The 20,775-nt window shown below is 43.2% G+C and overlaps 1 long non-coding RNA gene across 1 annotated transcript in view; it reads left to right on the top strand.

Moving 5' to 3' along the window:
* The first annotated feature begins 391 nt into the window (after window positions 1-391).
* The window catches only part of LOC125091255 (uncharacterized), a 67,726-nt gene continuing 47,342 nt past the window's right edge, over window positions 392-20,775 (top strand). The window contains exon 1 of the long non-coding RNA XR_007124628.1: window positions 392-624. This is a non-coding gene — a long non-coding RNA (uncharacterized LOC125091255). The remainder of the gene's footprint in view (window positions 625-20,775) is intronic.

Raw genomic sequence — 20,775 nt, 5'->3', positions numbered from 1 at the left:
CATGAGGAGACCAAACACTAGGTTCAAAAAGGTGAATTCTGTGACTGTAGGATGACCAGGAGTCTCTCTTAGTAATAACTCATTTAGATAGAATCTGGTGGCATCTGGGTGACAGCAAGCTCAACAAGAACCATCCATGGGATGCAGGCTATGTACCTGTGGCAGAAACAGTTGGGCTACTCTTTTCAGCTTCCCTTGCACTTGGATGTTGTCATATGACTGAGTCCTGGCCAGTTGAATGCAAGGTGCTCTATTTTCGGCTTTGGCTTATGAATACTGCCCCCACATGATCTTTCACGTTCTTTCCCCTTCTAGCTTGACACAGGCAAAAAGGGTGACTTCGGGGGCACCTGGGTGGCTCAGTGGGTTAAAGCCTCTGTCTTCGGCTCAGGTCATGATCCCAGGGTCCTGGGATTGAGCCCCACATTGGGCTCTCTGCTCAGCAGGGAGCCTGCTTCCCCCTTTCTCTCTGCCTGCCTCTCTGCTTACTTGTGATCTCTGTCAGATTAAATAAAAAAGGGGGTGACTTTGGAAGCTGTGTGTTGAATACAGCAGAACCATGAGATGGAAGAGGCACGGGTCGCCACTGCCTAGAGGAGAGCCACCTGTCAATCGGGACTATGTGTGAGTGACAAACTGTTATTGTGCTAAGGCAATATGCTAGTTGGGTTTCCCCGTTACAATAGCTTTCGTTACTTAATTAAATATATAGTCATGGCTGTATTAATAGAGGGATGGTAGGAAGAACAAAGAAGGGGGTAGCTCTGCTTTTCTTTCCTAGATGGTACCCCGTAAGGGAGACTTTGTCAAACCGGGACATGTATATAGATGAAAGGCAAAAGTGATGAGGAGGTGGGAACTGGTATATTGAGAAGGATGAAAGCAAGGGGGGTTCAGCCTAAAGAAAACTTTGGTGTGGAATATATGATATACAATATCTGCCTTTAAAGTTTTGAAAGTATGTCCCAGGAAAGGTTTACACTTCTGCTGTGGGGTTTCAGAGAGCAAAGCTAGGAGCAAGGTTTGGGCTCGATATAGATAACTGCTCATAATCAGCACTGCCCCAGACTGGAATGGCCTTTCTTACCAGGGAAAGCCTTTTCTCCATCTTTAGTGGATGCTCCGGATGGACCACTCATAGCCATTCTCCTTTCTCCCATCCCCTGCTTTTGACTACAGAACCCTAATGTTGTTGAAGTATCATCTTCATGTGATCATGGGAGAGGGATGCATCTGGATTAGTCCAAGCTGTTTAGCACATGGTATTCTATAGTAGTTCTTGGTGGTCGAGAGCTTGATATTTACCCTGAGATGGCCCAGTCAGACTTAAAGGAAGCTTTTGTGTTCTATGGCTGGGGGAAGAGATTTGCCTTTTCTCCTGCTCGACGTGCATCAGGACTCCTTAGTCTTGACACTCACTGGCCATCATCTTGTAGCCATGAGGGGAACCAGCCTGCAGGTGAAATTGTCACTGAGGATTGCAGAGCCAAGAGATGGAAGGAAGCTGTCCATTCAGCTGCTGACCATCCTGTGACCGATGACTCTTCTACCTCTGGGTACCGCTTTGAAACTCTAGCCTGGGTGGCAGGTGGACCTCTCAGGGCAATATCTGACCTTGAGAGTTACAAACTCTGGTGAAGGAGGTACAGCCAACTTCATTAAAATTTAAATGGAGGCTTCCTTGCAACTATCTGGAAATACATTTTGTAACAGACTTATGTTGGCTTTTGGCTCTCATACATATTATTCAGTCCCGCCCTGTTGGCCTCCATCTCTCTACACAGGAGGTCTCCCATACCAAAAACAACTTTTTGGCCATAGAAAATGCAGACTCCCTCTTGCAGAGTGTAATATCATTGACTGAAAGCCTCTGCCTCCGAGGAACTCAATTTCCCAGACCTCCTTACATGGAGGTGAGGCCGCAGGACTGGTTCTCGCTGATGGATCAGGAACAGTTGTGATGTACATCATGCCTAGGTCAGAAAGCTTAAGTGGTGGGCGTACCTTTATTTTCTTCATCCATCCTCCATTTGAATGGAAAGGACTCCAAGGCCCAAGAGGAGGATGGAGCCACAACATGGAAGGAGCCTGAGTTGTGAATAATCCTTGGAAGGTTCACGGCCAACTGGGAATGTCTGTGTCAGACAGTTACATGCGGAATACAACCTTGGGGTTGTTTCCACAATTAGTATTGCCTTAATTAACACATCCCCATCGTGCCTGCTCTTAGTAGGAAGGCAACAGCCGTTTCAGCCTCCTGCTGATGTTCTCATTATGGAAGGCAGAGGGGTCCAGTTGTTTTTTTCTCTTACTCAGCTTCATATGGGGGTGGGTATAAGTTTTTTCATAGAAGAGGCCCATTTCAAACCCATGCATTTTTTTTTGTCTTGCCTTTTGTAGATGAAGTCATTCCCTTACAAAATTCTGTACTTATTTTGGCATTTGACTCTGCTTTACCATCTTAGATGTGTGATCTAACAGCAGTGGAGGTCGGCCCCACTCAGTGTTCTCCTTTTGTTGCCTGCCTTTCCAGAAAATCCAGTCGCTTTTAATTTTTTCCTTTTGTTGATGGTTTGGTCTTTCTCCTAGCTTCCGCCAATTATTTCCCTCACTTGTCTTACAGATTGCCCTCACCTGTGCATTTCTGTGGCATTTCTACTTGTTAACCAATTTCTAACATAAAGCGGTGCCATCCAATTAGCAGTGTGTTACATTTTGCTGATGGGGGAAGGGTCTGGTAGGTGGAGAGAGCAGTGGACTCATTGTCCCAGGGACCTGATTCTGTTCCTTACAAGATCTGTGACCTTGGGTAAATCACTGAACTTGTCTCCCCCTGAAAAGCATTTTGCGAAGTGATTAGAATGACAGAATACCTGAAAATCTTAGGGTCAGTCGCAATGACAGCAAATAACCGAAGGCCACCTAGCTAGACAGATGCGGCTAGATGGGAGGCAAGAAAGCAGGAAGGTAGGAAGTCCACAGCCTAGCGTGGGAAGTCAGGCTGGGAGAGCTGAGCCAGGGAAGGAGTGTGAGAGCACACAGCCTGCCATCAGCTGATAGGCACTCACTCGATTACTGTTTCCTTTTCAGCCCACTTTGTGCTTTTGGTTCCTCCTCAAATACACTCCTTGAAGGGCATCCAAATAGAGCAGTGGCCCTGCTTCAACACTGAATCCAATCCTCACACTCTGTGAACACAAAACCGTGTTGACACCCCACAGCAGTCTCTCACAGTAAGTTCATTTCTCAGTGAGCAGTTTTTCTACACTTCTGATCAGCCATTTATGTTTGCGACCGAACTGCATTAGAAAGCCTACCTCCACCTTCCAAAGACGGGACTGTGGATCAGATCTGGCAACCTCTAAACACTGAGCCTCAGTTTCCACATCTGTAAAATGGGGTGGCTCACGGATGCTCCCAGAGTCCCCTCTCCAGGCCTCTTCCAGCTGTGATGCCTGCCTTTGTTCTCTTGTTGAAAACCTCCTCCCTCTTGCCTCACTGGGGTGGACTTTGTTGTCGTGGGAACCCACAGCCTCAGGTTCCAAGGGCAACACCGGGTCCAGCCAAATGGATTCACACACATGGCCACAGAAGGTCAGGACAGAGCATTTCTCTAAATCTGATGATTCGCTACAAAGAAACAAAGTATTTTAGCAATGCTGAGAATTTTTCACAAGTTTTCCCCTTTTTTCCTTAGAGGTCACTTGACAAAGTAAGAGTGGACTGGGGCCATTTTGCTTCAATTTGCTAATTCTTTTTTTACTGTTCTTACAGATAGATGCATTTATCTTAGGCTATCTTTTTTTTTAAAAAAAGATTTTATTTATTTATTTGAAAGAGAGAGAGAGTGAGAGAGAGCATGAGAGGGGAGAGGGGAGAAGTCAGATGGAGAAGGGGACTCCCCATGGAGCTGGGAGCCTGATGTGGGACTCAGTCCTGGGACCCTGGGATCATGACCTGAGCTGAAGGCAGTCGCTTAACCAACTGAGCCAGCCAGGCACCCCTTAGGCTATCTTTTTTTTTTTTTAAGATTTTATTTATTTATTTGACAGACAGAGATCATAAGTAGTCAGAGCAGCAGGCAGAGAGAGGGAGGAGGAAGCAGGCTCCCTGCTGAGCAGAGAGCCCGATGCGGGGCTCGATCCCAGGACCCTGAGATCATGACCTGAGCCGAAAGCAGAGGCTTAACCCACTGAGCCACCCAGGCGCCCCTCGGCTATCTTTTGGTGGGGAAAAAGTGATCTTCTCTTCTAAAACATACTCTGTCCTGCTTGAACTTGAGCCAGGAAAAAAAAAGGCAGGGGACACAAGCTTAAATAACTGATAATATTTAGATTAAAATAATCAAAGAAAACACTCAACTAAATATTCTGAGTGGTATCCCCCTCCTAGCGCACATACATACACACAACCGCACACACATAGCCTTAGCCACCTTCCCACATAATCAAATGAACTTGGAGAAAAGAGTGCTGTCCCCTACAGAGCTTGGAAGAGGCCTAAGACTGCCTTTTTTGGTTACTCCACAGATCCAGGCCAAGTAGAGAAGCAGTTGGTTAAGGACGGTGTGGTCCCGTGGGGGAGGTGGCCAGTTATTGGAGTGCCCGAGCCAGGCACACTCATTTCCAGGGGAGCCTACGAGAATAAGGAGGTTCAGGATGCAGGCACCCTAGCCTGGTAGGTTGCCGCCGTGAAGCACAAAGAGCGGCTGGGGCCCCCAGGATGCAGGCCAGCTCTTCATGGGAGGCTCGGCATCATGGGCACGCTGCCAACTGAGACAAAGTGGAGGATCCACGCGCACAAGAGACTGTGGCTGGGCTGTCAGGCTGTATTTGTGTCTGCCTGAGCTGTTCTGAAAAGATCCTCCTTTCCTGAATCACGGAGGACCACCCCCCACCCACCCAGACAATAGCAGGATGGAGTGGGGACGCTCCCTGTGCTGAGCAACAGGTTGGAGACATGGCTGTGGGAGATTTCATCTTGGCTCCTTTACTGGTAACTACCACTGAGGCCAACCCCAACGGCCTCAGTTTCCTTAGCTACCGGGACGGGATGATGAAGAGTCTGGGCCATCCCACTGAGGGGGCCTGAGACAATAAGTCCCACCCCTCCCCCCATCCAAGCCAACATCATCTCTCACTGGGGGTTTACCAGTTGCCTTTCTAGCTTTCACTCTTACCTCCCTAGAGCTTACTGTTCACCCACGCTGAAACCAGAGCAGTCTCCTCAAAATGCAAGGTAAATTGTGTCACTTTTCTGCTCAAAACCTTCTGATGGCTTCCTAATGTTCTTACTGTGGCTCACAGGGGCCTACATAATCTGCCCTACACTTGGGTTACTTCGGTAACCTTACCGCCTATTACTCTCCCCCTCTCTTACTCTGTTCCAGACATATTGGCTTCTTGCTCAGACATGTCATTGCTCTTCTGCTTCAGAGCTTTTGCACCTGCTGCTCTCTCCGCCTAGAATGATTTGTCATAGGTTACCTGCATTATGCCAGGTTGCTCCACCTCCTTTGGCTCTTTTCTCAGATGCTGTCTTCCCAATGAGCTCTTCCCTGCTCACTTTATTTAAAATCATGCCTACTCTGTGTTAGCGGGCTATTGCCATAATTAGGCTGCATAATAAACCACCCCCAAACGCAGTGGCCTACAACAAGCATTTGTCTCCATACCCATGGGTGTGGCTGAAGCCGGATTGATCTAGGATGGGCTTGACTTGTCAATGTTGCTTTAGGCTGCAGGCTGGATCTAGATCTGTTCCACGTGTGCTTATGCTGAGGCCCAGATTGAAGGGGCAGTGGCTACCCAGAGCATGCTTTTGTCATGGTATATCATCAGAGCACAAGAGCCAAGCCAGGCAACATAAGCAACTTAAGATCTCTGTTCACATCACACTCCATGAACATTCTATTGGTCAAAGGAAATCACATGACCAAACTCAACATTAATGAGTTAGGGAAGTATAATCTGCCCACACTGGGGGAGGAGAGGGAGAAGAGAGAAAATATTTGCTGAACAGTCATCCAAACTATCACACACACACACACACACACACACACACACACACACACACACTCACCCCTGCTAGCACTCCCTATTTCATCCTCTGTGCGTTTTCTCTTTAGAGCTTATCATCACCCTACCTAATGACATGTTTTACTCACCTACTTTGTCTTACTGGCTACAGTGGTGGCTCTTTGGGAACACGGAGTTCTGCTTGTTTTGTTTACTGCTGCATCATCACTACCTTGAACAGTGCCCGGAACAGAATGGATGCTGACTAAATACTTTTTGAATGACAGAATAAGTAAGTCGCCCTATTGTTGTAGAGACTCAGTCAAGGAAGTTCGGAAATAAACTGCAGTAGAATCTTGCAGCCTCCTCAATAGGGACATAATCTCTGCAACAGACTGCCTTTGTCACTCTGTCAGCTATATCACCATGACTTCTAATGATCATCAGCACTATCACCATCACTACCATGGTCAGCACCGTCATCCCCATGTGACCATTACCACCAACACCACCAGCACCATTATAATCTGTCACCACCACCACCACCATCAGTGTCACCACTACAATCACCATTACCATCATCGTTACTACCATTCCTGTCACCACCTCTACCACGTCAGCACAAACATCACCACCATCTCTAGCACACCATCACTGCCACTGTCACTCTTATGCCATCATCACCTCTACCCCACTACCATGATCGCTGCTGGCACCATCACTTCCTCTACCACATACAACATAGCACCTCCAACACTGTGCCCACCCTCACCACTTCCATGGTCATGCCATGTCTACTACCGGTCCCCTCATCGCTCTCCTCCCTGTCCTCATCATCACTATCACTGTCACTATTATCTCCATTTGATGATGATGCCGGACGGTAATGCTGATTGCTCACAACTTTCAATAAACTAATTGCAGTACAGGAAGCAGAAGAAATGATCATTTTCTCCTAGTGGGCTTGCTGCAAGGGAAAAACCTCAATCTGAGAAAATTATTTCTCTTAAGAGCCCCAGAGAAAAATCTATAGCAATTATACAATCAATATTTGCTACAGCTTTAGAAATGCTACCCTGTCCTTTGAAGGTCTGCAGAAATGATCAAACCTCGAATTTCACCTCCAGAGTCGCACTGAAATTGTCTCTAGCTCTTCTTCCTCTTACCCTCTTGCAGGGAGAAGAGGTTGTTTACTAAGTCATTTCTTTCACCACTTGCTTACAAGTCCATTTACTCCTTGTTGCATAATAATAGACCACGTGACTTCATGATTAATCTTTTCCATACTGAAACAAAATCTTTTTCTGAATTGCTGCTGCTTCTCTACTTCTTCGTAAACACTGCCTGACAAAAATGTGTGGGTGCTGGAAGGCCCCCAAATACCAGAGGTAAGATTAAAGTCCATCAAATCTCCACTTCAGATCAATTCTCTCTGCTTACAGAGCAAAGCCATGTTGTCTTTTTTTTTTTTTTAAAGATTTTATTTATTTATTTGTCAGAGAGAGAGAGAGAGCGAGCACAGGCAGACAGAGTGGCAGGCAGAGGCAGAGGGAGAAGCAGGCTCCCCACAGAACAAGGAGCCCGATGTGGGACTCGATCCCAGGACGCTGGGATCATGACCTGAGCCAAAGGCAGCGGCTTAACCAACTGAGCCACCCAGGCGTCCCCATGTTGTCTTTCTTCTACCTCTAGTTGTTGTTGTTGTTGTTGTTGTTTTAAACATTCCTCGTTAAGGCCAGATTTCACCTTTGTTTTGTCAGGCCTGTGACTCTGAAATGATTTGCTAAAGCCTCAACTTTATTTGTTTTTGTCCGAGGTGTCCAATGGATTGATTTGAAATACGGAAATATTCCAGAGAGTCTACAAAAAAGTCTCCCTCATAAGATATTGTACCATGGGTTGGGGAAGGGTCTGTTGAGGATGGTGCGAAAATGGAGGATTTTATTTAATTCTTAAAAGCAATTTTTCTTTGAAGGAAAGAAATTGCCACTGTTTGGCTTTAGTCCCAACCCTACTATTATGATGAAACACCAAGAGTACAGTTTATCATATCCTGATGGCAATGCATCTGATTTTGATTCTATCAAATACAAAGAAAAAACTATAGCTAGGGAGGGGGATGGTTGAAAGAGGAATGTTAGAGCCTCCTGAGATGCCTTTCTTTTTTGTGGGCATGGGAGAATGTTTCACAGATGGAATGAAAAATAGATGAAAAGGCCTATATTGCCAATAAAGAGACATTTGCAATGCAATGTCCAGGTAACTGTGTGACCAAGGTCCAGCATCTGGTGTGGGCATCTGATGCCAGCAAGGTGGCAGGTAGCTCCAGGGCGGAAACGAAGGGACTTTCTTGATCAGCTGTCAGCTCAAAACCAGTCAGGTCAAATCTGTGTTTGGTTGTTCCCATCATTTTCTTATTCCTCTAAGTGATTCTCATCGCTGGTTGGCCTGGGACTCACGGAGCCTGGAAAAGCTCCAGGCTGAGCTTCAGTAAGAGGCAGTGGGAACTGTGTCCTTCACAGGAGTCCAGAAGCCTCTCCCAGCTGCAAGGAGTTCCAGGTGGGGCAACCCCCAGCAGCAGCAGCTCTGCAGACGGAGCTGGGAGAGCAGCTGGTCTGTGCAGGGGTGCTTCTGCTGAGCTGAGGGTTTTGCTGCTGGAGGCGGGACAGCCTCTCAGCAGGGAGGCTGGGATTTGAACTTGGGATGTGTTCAGTTGTTAAAAGATATTGGAAGCAGACACTTCCTATAAAGGGATTCAGTTTCAACTAAACGGTGTTCAGTTTACAGTTACTTTGGACCCAAAGAGGGAGTTTTTGTCTGTTTGGATCATAACAGGATCTCTGAGGAGGGGTGCAGAGGCATTTGTAGAGCAGTGGGAAGGAGGCAGGGCAGAGGAACAGAGTAGTGTCTGGTGAGTGAGACTGTGGTCCTGTCTCCTTACCCTCTAGGCCTCTTTCAGTGATAATTTAGCCCACAAGTGGATCTGGGCTCCAACGGGCATTTGGCATATTCTAGATCAGGCCCGAGAAGGGCACATCTAAAACAGAGGTTAGAGAGTGTTGCCCACCCTGCTCCCCGAGAAGCAGACAGCAGAAAGATCCATTTGCTGAGTTTATTAGGGGTGCTCTTAGGATCAACACCTGAGAAAGAAGAGGAAGTAGCAAGATCAGGCGGGACATCATTTGAACGACAGTGTGGTCCCAACCAAGGCCTCTGCTGATCCTGTGGGGAGGTCTGGGGGCACACCCTGGCTGAGGCAGCTCTCTCTCACCAAGTGGAGAGCACTTGGCTGCCAAAGCTCCAGTCAGCTGGGGAAATGACTAATTCATTCCGAAGAGAGGACTGAGGAGGCACAACATGGCATCCACTGACTGGAAACAAAGCCAAAGAATTTTCTCTAGAAGGGAGCCAGCAACGGATGACGTGTTAATTTACTCCGTTTCAGTGTCAATTTTAGCCAATTCAAAAAAGAACTTGAGTGTTTACTGTGGTCCTGGCACTGGGGATACACAGATGAACAAGACAGGAGGGGCCCATGGCTTGGTGGAAAGGCAGGTGTCAGAAATTAACCAGCACTCAACAGGATTATAGAGGCACTGAACAGCTAGAATGGGGTACAGAGGAGGCTGTCAGCTTCACAAATGTGTGCTGTTCCATGTTTTGTGCGGTGTCCCCTCCTGAAAGGCCTTATCTCCAAATACAGTCATGGTGTGGTTAGGGCTTCAACATATGAATTTGGGGGGTACATAATTCAGTCTGTAACAGCATCCATCAATAATTCTTGCTTCCAACAACTGTTACCATGGTGTTGCCAAATGGTGTTTTTCAATTTCCATGGTTTCTTCTACATCTATTAATTAGAATCTCCTGGAAAGGAGAGCTGCTCTTGAACTTACTTACTTGCTTGTTTGTTCGCTTATTTATTTATTTATTTATTTATTTATTATCGGTACAAGCATACCTCAAGGATATTGCGGGTTTTGTTCTAGAGTACTGCAATAAAGCAAATATCACAATAAAGCAAATCAAATGCATTTTTTCCCAGTGCATAGGAAAGTTACATTTATACTATATTTAGTCTTTAAAGTGTGCAATAGCATTATGCTTAAAAAAACAATGCACATACCTTAATTAAAAATACTTTATTGCTAAGAAATACCATCATCCAAATTTCCAGTGAGTTATAATCACTGATTGCAGATCACCATAACAAATATCATCATCATCATCATCATAAACTTTGAAATATTGTGTGAATTACCAAAATGTGGCACAAACATGAAGTGATCGATGCTATTGGAAAAAATGGTGCCAACAGACTTGCTTGACACAGGGTTGCCACAAACTTTCAATTTGTAAAAAATGCCCTCCGTGAAACACAATAAAACGAGGTATGCCTGTACAGACATTTTCCCTTATGGGTTGTAATCCATCACTGTTATTATTTCATTGTTAAAATTGCCTTGGATTTGATTCCTGGGAGCTGCTTTGTGTTGGTTCAGTGTCCTTTCAACACAACCCATCATTTTTTTGAACACTTCCTTATTTTCTGTCTCCATGAGATGTACCAGGCTTTCCTTACATTTTCCTTTCCCAGCCCTGAACCTGAAGTCACCATTTTTCTGAGGAGCCCTCGTTCCTTTTCTTGGAGAAAGGTGTTTAGAAACCAAGATGTGGGTGCTAGGTGTGCTCATTGCTACTGCAGTGTCACTACTCTCTGGTGCTATCAGTAAACAGAGCTAGGGAATATACACATGTATGCTCACACAGGGATAACACACACCTGTATTTATTTCTCTGCCCCTCCCTATGCACATATGTTTTTAAAATCATGAATTCATATTGATACTCCCTGCAGTCCAACACTACAAGGTTTATTTCAGCCTTCCTCTTTTCCTTATTTGCAGTGCCTTTCCCGAATGCTGAGAAACCTTGTTCTCATTATCCATGATAAATTTATGTATTTGCTCCATCCTAGTACACACATAGTTCAGAATTGCTAAACTAAACCCCTGTGAAAAACTAACTAGAGAACCTTACTAACTAGAGAACAATATACAGTTCTTTATGTCTTTAACCTTATGGTATACAAACTACTCTTTAACAAATTTACTTAGCTTCGTTATTTTCCCTTTAGTGTGCTTATATTGTTCACTTGTAATACAGTTAGATTCATGTGTTACTGATTATATATCATCCTGAGCTCTCTTTATATCCTGGATTTAATCTTTGTTTTGTTGTGTTGTGTTTTAGGGTAATCGAAGCATTCACACAGTTCTAAAAGCCAGATCTAAACAAAAATGTATACTCATAAGGATGTCACTTCCCATTCATCTCTACTACACTGTTCCCTTCCCCCATTTTTTCCACTCCATTTCCACTCATCCCCTAGAGTCACCTTAGATTCTAGCTTATCCTTTCTAGATTTCTTTTGCACAACTGAGCAGATACATGTCCGTTTTCTCATATTGCCTTGTTTCTCACATGAAGGGGAGCATACTGTGGGTAATCTTTTGCACTGTCTCTTTTCTTTTGTTTCCACTCAGCGTCATGTCTTGGAATTCACTCTCTATCAGTTCATAGATATCTTCCTTGTTTCTTTACACATGCCTGTGGTACTCCATTGTGCTGATTTTCCATTTATTTATTCAACCATTCTTCCATTAGCAGCATTAGGTTGTTTCCAACATGTTACAATTACAAATGATGGCCACAATAAATAATCTTGTGCATATATATAATTGTATAGTTAGATGTATTTCCTAGAAGAGGTATCACTGTGTCAAAGGATAACTTGTGTATGTAATTCTGTACATATTGTTAAACTTACCTCCAGAAGGGTTGCACCAGTTTGCATTCCCACCTGTCATGTATGAGAGTGCCTCTTTCCTCATAGCCTTGCCAGCACACTTTGTTGTCATACTTTTAAAGTTTTACCAATCTGGTAGGTGAGAGAGAGTATTATAGTGTTGCTTTATTTTTTATTTCTCTAATTATGAATGATATTTCTTATGTGTAAGAGCCATTTTTATAACTTCTTTGTGAATTATTTGTTCATGTCTTTTTCAGATTTTTTTAATCAAGTTTTTTGATCCTTTGTCCTTCAGGGTTTTTTCAAAGATTTTTTAGAAAGTTTATGATGGTTAAAAAAAAGTGTATATATAAGACTAAGACTTGCCATTTTATCCATTTTTAAGTGTACAATTCACTGGTATTAAGTACATCCACAGTGTCATACAACCATCACAACTATCTATTTCCAGAATACTTTCATCACCCCAAACAGAAAGTCTATAACCATAAAGCAATAATTCTTCATTCTACCCTTCCCATAGCCCCTTGGCTTTCCATTTTTAAGAATTATTTCTATATTAGGAATATTAATGCCTTTTCTGTGGTATAGTTCAGATTTTTTCTCTCCATTTTTCAGTTGTCTTTTGACTTTGTTTATAGTGTTTCTGGTCATGGAAAGTTTATTTTCTTTTAAAAATATTCTATTTTTAAGTAATCTCTACACTCAACATGAGGCTCAAACTTAGAATTCTCGATATTGAGTTGCATGTTCCACCAGCTGAGCCAGCCAGGCACCCCAAATCTTATTTTTAAGTTATCAAATTTGTCAACCTTTTCTTTTATTGCCTCTGAATTTTGAGGCATAGTTAAAAAGCCTTTTCCACACCCACATTATAGAGGAATTCACTTATGTTTTCTCCCAGCACTTATATGGTTTCATCGTTTTTTCTTTTACATTTAGATCCCTGATCCATTTGGAGTTTGTGCTTGTGGGTGATGTATGTACAGATGGATCTAAATCAATCTTTTGCCTTATGGCTAGCCAGTTGTTCCAACACTATTTATTAATAGTGTCTTCTTTCTCTACTGATTTAAAATACCACATCATTCACATACCAAGATCCTATAAATGTTTGATTGTGACTAAAATGGCATTGATTTTATATGTATGTCTCCAATTTATAAAATAATTTTAGAAGAAGCAAGTTGTTGTCTAGACTCATAGAATTTTTTTTTTATTGAAAAGGACTTCAGAAGTCACGGGGGTCAACACTCGATGGCTCCTCTCCATTTTCAAGCTAACCTCTCATCTTAGCCAAAGAAATCCCTAATGATCTGATCTGTCTGTGCCTGCCTTTCTAGATTTTTGGCCCACCTCCTTCCTTTCTCCAGTACCCTACACTTCATCCTATCGAACTTCCTATAATGCTATTTCTTGCCTCTATGCCCTCACATATGCCATTCCATCTGCCCAGAATGCCATTCTTTCTCCTTCTCTGAGAGGTTTAGCAGGCAAATCTCATGTCACTTCCTTTAGGAGACCTTCCCCAACCTTTCCATCAGAGCCACAACCTCCTCTCTTAGGCTTTTGCAGTACCCAGGTATACTAAGTCACGGTGTCATTGTACCATATGACAACTGGGGGCTTCTTTGTCTGCCTCCCCCATTAGAGTATGAGTTCTTTGAGGCCAAGGACTATGTCTTAATCTTGTTCTTTGTATTGCTAGATACAAAGACAGCTTGGTAAATACAGAGCAGTACATCTGGGCTTGCCTTGAGTTCTTCAAATAACAGACAGTTTGTTGCTTCATAAAGCAGCCTATTCCATTTTTCAGTTTTTCAAAACTTCTTCCTCACAGCAAGCTGAACTCTACCTTTCTGTAATTTCTACCCACTTGTCTTCGTTGTGTCCTTAGGAACCCAATCTCTTATTAGAGGGCAGTGATCTGTTTCCCTAGCTGGGCCTTGGCCATGAACACAGCTATAACTGGTTCCCCTTCTTGAAACAATTCAGTCTGCTTATTTTGGGTAGGAATTCTTCATTTCAATGAATATTTGATTTAAGGTAAGAAAAATCTGAGTTTCCCATAAAGTGCTTCAGTCTCTTGTGCTATTTTAATATGTTCCCACAAGCTGCTTCCCTGAAAACCTTCTGCTAACTTAATTCAGGCAAAGTACTCACATTCAGCATGTTATTTGTCACTTTAGTGATGACAGTTGCCCTTTCTCTCTGTCTTTTCATGGGGACTCAATGGATTTAATTGGATTCTTTGTTCTCTGTTCTTCTGGGCATTCTGTGGTGCTGACTTGCTAGCAGCTCTATGCCCCATCATGCTGCTCCCCAGTGCCCCCAGCTTTTGGCTTCAGAGGCCTTGCCTAGATCTGCCCATGAGTTCTGGTAAAACATCTGTGAAGTTCTATGGAAATGCCACACCCTACCATAGACTAGGGTTTCTCAAAGGGCCAACTGACTTAGAATTTCCCAGCGAGTCTGTTAAAAATGCAGATTCCTGAATCCATACTTCTGATCTTCCAGATCAAAATCTCTGCGGACAAGGCCTTATGGCATGCTTTTTAAACTAAAGCCTCTTTGGCTGATTCCCATACAAGCTAAATTGAAAACTGTTGCCCTAGATGTTGGCAAAATAATCACCATATATAACTTTACTCATCAGCTCTGGATATTCATTTACATCTAAGCAGATTCACACCTCTATCAGCATCCTAACTACTCCTTTTCCTTTTTCTCTTTGGTAGAAGCTTGGTGAAGGCAGGGATTCTATCAGTTTTATTTTTCATTGTATTCCCAGTGCCCAGCCCAGCACATGGCCCATAGTAGGGGCTCACTAGCTGTTGAATGAAAGCACAAGGAACAAACATTTCTTTGTCCCTTCCACTGCACTGATCCTTGTGACTGAAGAGAGACTATGGGGTAAAATGAGAAGCATGGGGAACCAAGGGGAGAAGGCTGAAATGCATAGGAGCATGCAGCTTGTGGTGGACCCAGAGCTCTGCAGAAAGCTGTGGATGAAGGTAGCTCCCTCATTAGTAAGAAGTCCCATAGGTGTAAGCACTTCAGGCCATTCTGTTTGTGACAGACCACGTAGCTGGAGTCAGAAGAGAAGGGGACACCAATGTAAATTCTTCCCTCCACAACAATCTCAAAGCCTATACAGTTTGGGGAATGAGGGAAGGGCAAGAAATGGTAAAGGCTTACATTGTTATGTCTCTACACTGACCATTCAAGTAAATTAAAACTTCAAGGAATATTAACAGCAATGACTATTACAACGACCTTGGGAAGATAAGATGTGGAGTTGCTGTGAATCTAGATAGCCTGGGTTCATATTCCAGCTCTTATTAGCTTAATTTCTTTTTACCTCAGTTTCTTCATTGGTAAATGGGGATAATTTAATTCTATAATTCGTGTGCTAGTTAACACAATGCTAAGTACCATAGCAGAGACATCTTCATACTTCAGTGGCTTAACACAAATGAAGTTTATTACTTGATCATGTAAAGTCCAAGTGGATATTCTTCTTTGTGGGTGGTTCTCCTCCATGTGGTGGTGATTCAGGGACCCAAGTTCTTTCTGTATTTTGGCTCGATATCCCCTAAGGCCTTGAAGCCTTCTGCTGGAACCTCTGCGTCCAGTTGGCAGACAGGGGAGAAAAAGTAAGAAGACACACTTGTTTCTAAACCACTTTGACGTGAAAGTGATACATGTCACTTTTCATCACGTTCAGTTGGGAAGAACTAGTCACGTGGCCAATCTAGGAGCAAGGGGGTATGGGAAATGCAGTCTAGGTGTATACTCAAGAAGAAAAGTGTATCACTTATTGCTGCATTACAAGCCATCACAAAACTTAGTGGTTTAAAACAACAATCCTTTATTTAGTTCAGAATTCTGTGGGGCGGCAGTTTGTGTTCATTTATTGAACACATGGCCGGCTCTTTACTAGGCAATTCACATATATTGTCTTATGTAATCAACACAACTATCCCACTTTACAGATGAGGGAACTGAGACTCAAAGACATGAAGAAAACTACTGAAGGTCATTTAACTAGTAAGTGATGGTACCCAAGTTTGTTCTCCATGTCACCCTGGGTCTTAGCTTTCTACCCTAAAATGCTGAAGAAGAAACTAAACTTGAATCTGAGATGGTATTAAATGTTTAGGAAAGTCTGGGAAATTAGATGAAAAGAAAGACTCTGGTCTTATGACCTGAAATAAAAGGCTGAAGTCCAGAGCCAGTTTGGGCAGGTGAACCTCATGTTGGTCACATCCCATGTCAAGGACAAAGCAATGATAATTGTTGTGGCTCATCTGCTGACCTATGCTGCCCAATTCATTCCCTTATCAGAGAGCATTGGGAAATTCCATCCTGACCAGAGTCCGTGTTAATATTAGAAAATCTTGGGTAGGGGGAAGGAAGTAGAGGGGAAGTGGGTTTAAGATAGAAAGCAAATCTGCCTTGGAATAGAAAATACCAGAGCAGAAAAGAGTTTGAAATGCCCTTGGCCAGCTACTCCCAATCTCTTTTTGGAATGAAGATACTGATAAAGTAGCACTTTATTGAAAATACAGATGAGGCTTGCTGAGCACATGACTTAACAGACATTTTTCAGTAACCTCACAGCCTCTCAGAAATCTGTAGCCCATAGGTTGGGAACCAGTGGGCTAGATCAGAAAAGTAGATAGGTTTAACTTTGAAAGCCAATGCTGTTAATTTAGCAGTGATTCCCAGAAGCACTATATTGAGTGGATTCTGAGGACATCTCTAGATATTCCTGGAAAGATTGCTATGACTGATTATTGCTATCTCTCACTGACCTGGACAGAGATGGTGATGTCATGCATGCTAGGTTTTTGCCATCTGTGATCCGGTCATGTCTTCGTAAGAGGAAACTGTAGCACAGAAGGATGATGTGATTTTCTCCATGTTACTCAGTTAATAGCAGAATCAGGTCTATGTCCCTGGTCTTCTGATTAGTACGTTAAGGATGATGTATTTTTTAATTTTCTTTCCACATTTGCTCCTTTTTTTGTTTGAGAGTCTGCCTCTATGCCAGATATGGTATAGTTTCCTTCCTTCACTGAAGAAAACAAAACTAAACAAGGCTTATTTGGGGATTTGCCTGGTGAATTTAATTGATTGTTGAGGCAAGGCTTTCAATTCTGGTCTATTTCCCCATCCATTCTGCTGTTATAACACATTCGTGCCCAAGCATTAGAGTTTGAAATTAGAGGACTAGTTTATTGTTGAACCAAAATCTGGTGCAATTCAAGATGACCCAGTGAATGCCTTCCCCCTCTTCTCTCTCCTTCTTCAACCTCCAAGGTCCCTCACTCCCTTTCTATTTTAATACTTTTCAGGCATCTGAGATTAATTAATTTCTACTTACTCATATGCACACCCACACACAACCCCATGGAACTCATGGGTCCCATAAAACCTCATTACACTAGAGCTGGAAGGGACTTCGGCTTCATCCAGTCTATTTTCTGAGAAGACTAAAGCACAAAGAGGGAAGGGCTGGAAGTTTTCAGGGTTGCAAAGCTGGAAGCCAATTTTCCAGAAACAAGTTTGCCAAATGGCCAATTTGCTGAATGGCCGAATCACACCACTGTCTTGCTTTTGTGAATTCTTTGTTTAGACAATGGATTTTCATTTTGTCTTCATGTTAAGGACTATCCCATTTGCCTCTGCCACAGCTCCCTTCTCCTGTATCTGAGCCTGGGGAGAAGAGAAAGGGGAGAGTGAAGAGCATGAGAAGACTGTATAAAGAATCTGAATAATTTTTATTAGCATATTATCTATGAATAATATATATAAAATGCTCCATATTCAGAATGTATTTTTGACTAAGATTCTTTTAATGAAGGATACTAATAAGGAACATATTCTTAGGACTCCTTTCCTCTTATGAATCAGAGGATGAATAGATTTTCCCTGTGCCCTTCAATCTTCTTCTGTCTGTCTTCTACATTCCCCTCCCTTCCCCCTCCTTTTCTCTTTTGCTCTTGCTCTCTCTCTCTCTCGCTCTTTTCTTCAGTTCTACCAGCATTTCTTCATCTTCTCTCAGTTCCCTCAAAACATCAAGCCCTTTTCCGTCATGACCTTTGCATTTGCTGTTCTCTGTGCCTTGAATTACTTACCCTCCTCTTAGCATCACCATCTCCCTGCCATCTTTTTTTAACAAAATATTTTATTTATTTATTTGTCAGAGAAAGAGAGAGAGAGAGCATGCATAAGCAGGGGGAGCGGCAGGCAGAGGCAGAGAGAGAAGCAGGATCCCCGCTGAGCTGGGAGCCTGATGCGGAACTCGATCCCAGGACCTCAGGATCATGACCTGAGCCAAAGGAGACACTCAACTGACTGAGCCACCCAGGCACCCCCCTCCCTGCCATCTTTTAAGTCTCAGATTAAACATCCCCCTTCGCTTTACCTGATCACCTAAATGTAACTTCACTCCTTTACCCCACACATCAATTTGCCTTAACCATGTAACCATCCTAAAATATAGTGGCTTAGAACAACCATTCATTTAACTCTCATCTATAGACATATAAGACAGCTGAACAGATATCAGCTGAGCTGGACCAAATCAGCAGAATTACCTGGTCAACCCACAGAATTATGGACTAAATAAAATATGTATTGTTTTAAGTCACTGTGGTTTGGGGTAGTTTGTTACACAGCAGAAGCTGACCAGCCCGGTGGTGGGGGGTGGTGCTGGATTATAACACCAGACCTAATCAGGGAATAAAACTCAGTCCTATGTGTTTAGGTCTTGTAACAGACAGTTATAATATCTGACCCTTAACTTAACCCTCAGGCCTTACCATTTCTGTACAAATCTATCTGACTTCTGACTTCCAGAGGCCAGCTTACACATTTCTTTGACTGAGGGCTTTCCCTAGCTGCCAGATCGCACCCTGCCAGTACACACAGTAGATTAAAAGTTCTGGTGAAAAAAAAAAGTTCTGGTGAATGAACACCTTCAACCAGGGACTGATAGGAGTTGGTGTGTAAATTCCTCAGCTTCCTCATCACCTGGGTGGGATCATTCCATACTGTTTCCCAGAGTTGCCCAGTGAGATTGAGCTCTAAGAGGTGGTAAAGAGCTTCCATTATCTCCCTGCCCTTGCGTTTTTCATACGCAACTGACCTGAAAGTACAGAACCCAAGGATGAGCCTGGGTACTCATGTAGGCTTGGTTCCAGGCTGAAGCTATATGTTTGCATTCCATAGGGATGGATATGGGGAGAGCTTTTCATATGATTATCAGGGATGGAATGAAGTGAAGAACAGATGAAGCCAAGAGATGAGAGAGCAATGGCACTGGGGAGAGATCTGCTTTGTAACATTACATGCCAAGAAACAAAAGCTGCAAGTTGAATGTATCCATTTTTCTTACATAGTCTTTTTTCTCCCAATACTATTTGTGTGCATATGTGTGTGTCTGTGTTATAAGTTATATATAGTTAAATACACATTTCTTCACTGTATTATTCAGTGAGCTTGGAAAATGTATACACCCAACCCTAACCTTACAACTTGAGATACAGAACATTTCAGTCTCCCCAGAATATTCCTTCGTGCCCCTTTGCAGCCAGTCCCCCGCCCCTGCCAGAGGTAATCACTGCTATGATTTCTACCACTGTCTATCAGTCTAACTTGTTCTAGAACTTCAGAAAAATTAAGTCATTCAGTGTGTACTCTTTTTTGGTCTTACTTCTTTCACTCAATATGATGCTTTTCAGATGATCCGTGTTGTTGTATATATCAGCAGTTCATTCCTATTTTATTGCTGGGTCCCATTTCATTGTAGGACTACAGCATAACTGATTCATCAGTTCTCATGTTAGATATTTGCATTATTTCCTGTTTTACCTATTATGAACAAAGCGTCCACACTTCCACACTTCCCTTATGCACAAGTATTCTTAAATATGTGTACTTTCATTTCTCTTGAGTAAATATATAGTAGTGAAATTGGTAGATCACAGGATAGGTGTGAAGGCTTTGGTCTGGTTGCTTCTGTGACTGGCTCAGTTTCCCCAGCCCTCTGACTGGCTAGCCTTCCTCCCCCTCTGGGGGGTCTAGTGTATGGAAGTTCTGGCAAGCATTCTGTGGAGGGGCCTCAGATACTTTCCTCTAAGTTTCCGAGCAAGGAGTGAGGGTAGTGTCAGGAAAGAGCATGGGACTAGAAGTTGAGCATGAGGATTTTCCTGCCTCTTAATAAGAGTAGATGCTAAGGGTGATCTTTTGTTTTTTATGACCTGGATGGTCATTACGACTACAAAGGGGGGGGGAGCTACGAGAGATAAGACTAGAAGGAGGAGGAGGCTATAGATGTAGAGCAAAGAGAAGAAGGGAGAGGCTCAAGAGGAGGAGGAGTGTGTGTGTGTGTGTGTGTGTGTGTGTGTGTAGAACATAAGAGCAAGAGAAAGAATGAGACACAAAGGATGCTAATTGCCATAGGGAATAAACTTTGGGGAGAAAAAAAGGTGTTCTGAAGCAGTTTTACTGAGTCATGTGCAACGTCAACACGTCTTCTGCATCCTCTCCTCAAGAAACTTTCAGGGAAAGCATCCATCATTCTATAGTCTTTGTAGAGTTGGATATATATATATATGTATATATATATTTAAAATTTATTGGTGTTTAAGACTGGCTTCGTGATGACCTCGAGATACAGGAGAATCTCCCCAAGGGGACCTACAACATTTAGGTTGAATGAATGAAAGTATTAGGGTAAAAGGCTAAGTTGCTGTAACAAAGAGACCTAACAAAACAGTACAGCCTACAGAACCAAGAGGTTTATTTGCCTTTCAGGTAATAATTCAGAGTCCATGGTTCTGATTGATGAAGCAGCTCTGCTCCATAGTCAGAAACCCAAGTTCATTTTATTGTGTGCCTCTGCCATCCCCTAGGTATTGTTGTCTGTATGGTGGA

This window comes from Lutra lutra, chromosome X, assembly GCF_902655055.1.
Source record: "Lutra lutra chromosome X, mLutLut1.2, whole genome shotgun sequence".
In the NCBI taxonomy this organism is placed as follows: Eukaryota; Metazoa; Chordata; class Mammalia; order Carnivora; family Mustelidae; genus Lutra; species Lutra lutra.
Note: the sequence above shows the minus strand (reverse complement) of the source record. Positions and strands in the feature narration are given on the sequence as shown.